Below are 6,248 nucleotides of genomic sequence, written 5' to 3' on the forward strand. Positions count from 1 at the left end.
GGGCAAGAGCTCCGCCTCACCCGATCCGGCGAAGTCTTGCCGGGCTCGGCGAGCCACGAGCTCGCTAGATCGGCCATCGGGTCTTGGTTGGCCATCGGGAAGTCGGGAAGCCGACCATTGTCGGGCAGGAAGGAGGCGGCGGTGGCGAAAGGAGGAGGAAGAAGGAGGAGGAAGGAGGCGGCGGTGGAGGAAGAAGGAGGAGGGAGGAAGGAGGAAGGAGGAAGGAAAAGAAAAAGAAAAGAATAAAGAATAAAAATTTCGATTTTTAAAAATACAAATAATTAAAAATTCATTTTTAAAAAAAAATATAAAAAATAAAAGTAATGTTTTGGTCAATTAAAAATATTAAAATTCAATTTTTGATAATTTTTCTTAAACAATTAAATTAGCTAACGAATGGTAAAAAATATTTTCCACTCAAAGTTTAGGTTTCGGCCGAATATCGAAAAATAGAGTTATTTTCCTAAAAAATGACTTTCAGGAAAATGTTTTCCGATCGTAAAACGAACGGACTCTACATTCCTTTCATTTTTTTTTTTGATACCACACCATCCATAAACCCAATGTCATTTACTGACCACAGTTTTCCTAAAACCTTTTACAGAGGAATGCCATTTGCAACTCGACTTGGTCTTCTTCATCCATTAGTTTCCGAGCAATTGAATGCAGGATGGAAGAGAAGCCTTTGACATGACGAAATTTGATAGTCACTCTCTACAACCTTGAACATATCATTCTACCAGTTTTTTTATTTTTTCATGGTTCGGTATCGAACCCATGATTTGTTCTTCATTGATCGGTACAAAGATTTTAGCTTCGCTCTTATCATGCCATAATTAGCAAAACATCATTTGGTGGAGTTGAACATAAGTAGAATAATTCTTGCGAATCATGTGATGCATTAACTGAAGAATGAAAACCAGATGCTTACTTGTGCCACTCGAGAATTTCGACAACCCTCGGATATACGATGACCGTGACTGATTATGGAAGTACAGTTGAATGGTGTCGTTGGCACCATGTGTGAACACCGTTTTATTTCATTAATGGACCAATACCTCACATTTAGAAAATAGTCCGATTGTGGGATAGACTAGAGTATTGTCAAAAGCCTCTTTACATAAGGTTATTAGTGAGACCAATCTCACCCATACTTTGCCGATCTTAGAAGAAAAGAAAAGAAAAGAATGAATGATGATGAAACGTCATGGATTGAAGAAGCTACTATTTGAATTCGTCATCGTTAGTACTATATTCAACCTTATTGAGTTGTGCAAATTGCTTTGATGACGCTACACAATTGTACCACCAAAATGTATACGAAATGAGAGGGAAATTTTGGACTTCTATTAATTAAAATTCTGAGCCGAAGAAATAGAATTCAGCCGTGCACGAGGGACATGCACACCCATGCGGAAAAGGAGAAATCGTTCGCGCCCAAAAGCTGCCCCAACCTCTCTCCATTTGGTCGACACCCTAGTCAACTATGAGAGGAAAATTTCTGACCATTGATGCCACGTTGCTTTCTCGTGGTCGGCCAGCAAATTGGGATTAAGAAAAGAATTAATTAAATGGCTGAAGACACGTTGCAAGAGAGGAGCAAGGTGTCGAAGGAAGAGAAGCATGCTGGACACGTACGGATCCAGCTGCCCTTCATGCAGCCAAACCATGGAAAAATGTTCTCTTAGTTGACTGGTTTTGGTGAAAAACCAGCGACTAATCAGCTCGCTTGTACTAACCAGAGAGAAAAGAATTCGGATAGAGAGAGAGAAGGAGGAACCGAGTGAGAAAAATTGTGAGTGAGCCGCGAGGGAGAGAGAGGAGGTTAGCCCCGCCATGAGCACGCCTGCTGCCGCCGTCAACGCCGCCAATCCCCGTCGCCGATTGAGCTGCGTTCAAAGTTCCAAGTCTCTGTTTTTGGTTGCCAAGCAAGCTAGGTGTTGAGGCAAGTGAAAGTTCATCGATCTATGTTTTGCTTGCTGTAATTATCTAGTGAAGTGCTGGTAGATGAGAGAAAAATCAGAATTTGGAGCTGCATGTTGATTTTAGATGAATGAGATGAAGCTGAACTAAGAAACTGAGCAAAAACAGAGTATGTTCTATGGATTTCGGTTTTTGAATTGAAATAAGAACTCAAGGATCTAGCTATGGTGGATTTTTGGAAGTGAAGAGGCTGTAAGATGGTGTAATACATTTGTAAATGCTTGGCCGTGGACGTTGAATGCCGAGATTCAAGGATAGGAATATTTCTCTTTAGGTTAGTAAACTGTTTTTGCAAGAACAATATGACCTCCGGTGATTTCTCGATTTTTCTGGAATTTTCTAGCCAAAATTTGACTTCGAATCCTTAATGAAAGTTGGAAAGAACATCTGTAAGAGTAACATATCAAAAATTTAGCATAAATGGACAAGATTTGGTCGACGAAATGATTTTTATACAGAAATGTTAAATCTGGAAATTTTACAGAACGTTAGTAAGGAATACCGGAATTTTTACTCTCGATACATAAGGAATTTGACTTATTGTTCTTCTTGAAACTTTTTCCTTAGGGTCTCATTGATAACATGTCAAAAATTCACAATTTTTCGAGCTCATTTAGTATTTATTTCGAAATATTTACCAGAACTGTGCATGGTAAAAATCGGGTTGCTCTATTTTCGAATTTTCACAAAATGTCCCAAAGGTGAATATGTTTGAAATGGTTATGTGATATGATGGTACTGGTTGTGGATATTTGTGCAATTTTGAGATTGGATAGTGAATGCATGAAATGGATTGTCCTTGGCATTTGAAAGTATTCTGGTAAATCTAAGATGTTAATGTTGCCGTTGGACCCTCGGGTCAACGATGTCCCGGGAGTCGGGATGCCCAGAGGTTCGAATGAGTCGATGCTCTTTGGATGCCTGGTTGTATTATAAATACATGCCCAGAGGTTTTTCCCCGGGAGTATCGGGATGCCCGGTTATATTATGATACATGCCCGGAGGGTGAGGGGTTGTATTATGATATGCATGCTCGAAGGGTAGGGGTAACCATTTTTATGGCGAGCCCCGGCGATTCTTCGTGATGCCAGGTGGGGTGCGAGATGCCCAGATGTTCGAATGAGTCGATGCCCTTTGGATGCCTGGTTGTATTTTGAATACATGCCCGGTTGTTTCTGTGACGCCAGGTTGGGTGCAGAATCCCAGAAGGATGCAAACATTGGTCCTCTAGGGGATGAAACCTTTTGAATGATAAAACGGACGATTATATTAAGTGTGAGTGTGGTTTGGTTATGGGACTAAATTGTATGGCATGGAATAGGACGTGTCATTACAGTTTGGCCCCATGATCGGGACTTGTGTGGCTGGACACGATACATCTTATTGGTTGAAAATGCACTAGTCATTGCATCGAAGAGTTATATGGTTTAGATGCATACTCATTCATGGATTGCCTATTTTGTCTACCATACTTGAATCTGGATATTAATAGTAATGCTTGATATAGCTTGATGAATCTTTTACTGTTGAGTGGTTGTACTCACCCCGTTTGAGGACTAACATTTCAGACTAGATAAGATACTTCTACCGCTACCGCTACCAGCAAATGGATTGAGTGGTTGGATATGGCCGCGGGGAGGAGGACAGCAGATGAAGGAACTTTTGGACGCCGATACTAATCGATGGACTTTAAGTATATGACTATTGGAAGATATGTCGGTCATCTTTTGAAATATAGCCGAGTATAGAAAGCCTTGTCATTTTGATGTACCGACTAATGATGTCCATCAAGTTATGTAAATAAAAGTGTACGTCTTTAACTTATATAAAATGTTTAGTTGGTGTGCATCGTTTTCTGAATATAGGGAAGGGAGTTGTTGGATACGCTTCTGCTATATAAACTGCGCAGGGACCAATTAAGTGATATATTGTTAGGACAAGAGAAAGGTAAGTGTATTGTGGCGACCCCAACGGATCGGGGGCCATTCGAGGGGTGCCACATTACCTGCTCAATAAATCCTAATTTTCCCGAACATTCAATGCTTTGGCTGTTGACTAAAAATTGTAATGTGTTTTTCATAATCCCATCCTATCGATAGAAGGATTGTTTTATAATATCCTTAATGCAATTAAAAAGAAATGTGGTGAACAGAATCACGATACAAAAAAGTTGTAGCAGAGGCCTTTGATTGCCCCACTTACATTCTTAGTATCATGACAGAAGTTGAAGGAATCTCCCATGCCACCATTGGATCTATACGACTGAATTATCGTATGAATGTTAGAATAATATAAAACTGATTGTTGGATTTGAGCACATTCATGACTTTTGTCTTGATTTATGGTGGACGAGAAGATTGAAGACAAAAGAAAATTATCATAATTTATGATGCGCAATGTTTGGGTAGACTCTCCACCATTCAACAAGGAGTAAATACTTTCATATGGAAAATGGGTGGTCTTGTTTGTTTTTTGGTCAAAGAGCCTGAGGTTTCTTCATCATCAGAAGGAGCAAAGACTTCGTGTCTTTGTCTCATTTATCGTTTGTGTGCCTTTTCTTTAAGCTCTGTGCACCTTTGTTGTTTCATTTTAATGTAGTTAGAAGGAGTGCTTGAAGACTTGTGTTAGGTGGGGGACGTTTTCAGGGGTGTGCAACAGGACTGTCCGAACTGAAAATCGCCCAAATTGAACTGAACCGACTGATTTTAGGTGGTTCTTAGATAGGGCAGTCCGGTTCCCAATTTCTATTCTTGGAATCGGTGGCCGGTCGATCCGGCTCCTGGTTCCAAAATGAGAACCAGACTGACTAGAGATTGGATTGGTTGATTATATATAATATATATTTTCCTACCCCCAAGTGCAAGAACAGAACACCCCCCACTCCCTCTTTCCTTTCTTTCTCCCTTCCTTCTTTTTGTCGCTATGTTCCTGCCCATGAATTAAAATTCGTCACGTGCACCCCCCATAAAACGAGGACCCGGTCTTCTTTTTGACTGTGGGGTGATGCAACGGGGGGAATCTGAAGTGGGTTCCTGCACCGGATGCAATAAAAAACCAGAGTGACAAGGAGATGGACCTAGAGATGAGTGGGAAGATGGAGTAGGGGTTGGAGAGTCAAGGATAAATTAAACGCATTAAATAATGGAAAGGAAACAAGATCGGAGAGAAAAGAGGGAGAAAGGCACCACAACTGGTTGAAAAAGACAACCTTGCTCTGGGGAGGGAGGTTGCTCCTTTTGCTCTTTTTTTTACCGCTCATCTTTTTGTTTGCTGTGTGAATTACCGGTTCCACTGGAACGGACTAAGAACCAATTATTCCTAGATGTTTTCATAGGTATTATGCTAATGTATAAAGATAGAGAGTGAATGTTGCATATGGGCAGATGCCACCAGAAAAGTATTCTCCTCCAACTCGTGCCTCGTTCCAAATTTCCATAGTTGCAATTATTTTTTGGTTTCAGCAAAAATTAAAGCAGGTTATTCTTCATAATGCATGCCAAGAAGATTATTAAAACAACATTAGATGCATCATCTTGGACGTTATCAGTCATTGTAGTGTCTCACGATTCTTGTTCTTGCATTTTGGGCCGTTTGATTCAGCTTTGGAGAAATGATTTGGGAAAATGCAAATAATCTCAAAGGATTTTCCAAAATGCTACACCGTTTGATAAATTGTAATCTCAAATAGCATTGAAAAGTAGTTTTAACGCAAATATCATTTAGCAAAACTCACATCGTAATGAGTTATTATTTTATTATTATTATTTTTAGTCTAAAAAATCAAATCGCTGGCCGGCTAACCGTTGGCTACTTGTTGGAGAGTTGGCCACTTGAGGTTGCGACCTTAGGCGATACCGTCGGTCATAGAGGCCAAATTTGGCCGCCAAATGGCCAGATCTGACCTCCGAATTGCTAGATTTGGCGGCCTGAGCTCACCAAGGCAAGATCTGGCCTCTAGACCACCTTTTGGTCTCTAGATGGCCAAATTTGGCCGTTTGAGGTCGCGTGGACCCACGTGGTGGTCATTGATGACGCGCGACCCCTAAGCGGTGGTGGTGGCTAATGGAAAAGCCTGACTCTTCGGAGGGGAATACGAAGATGAGCAAGGGGAAGAAGGTGAACAGTAAACTTATATTTCCAAAATGCTGGACGTTCAAAGCAGATCCGAACCTGCTTTCAGCGTTGGGAATGCTGATATTTGGCCAATAATCTTTCAAAAATCTTTGTCAAAGGCAAAATAAGACCGTTTGGGAAGTTGAACCAGG

Source organism: Eucalyptus grandis, chromosome 11 (genome assembly GCF_016545825.1).
Source record: "Eucalyptus grandis isolate ANBG69807.140 chromosome 11, ASM1654582v1, whole genome shotgun sequence".
In the NCBI taxonomy this organism is placed as follows: domain Eukaryota; kingdom Viridiplantae; phylum Streptophyta; class Magnoliopsida; order Myrtales; family Myrtaceae; genus Eucalyptus; species Eucalyptus grandis.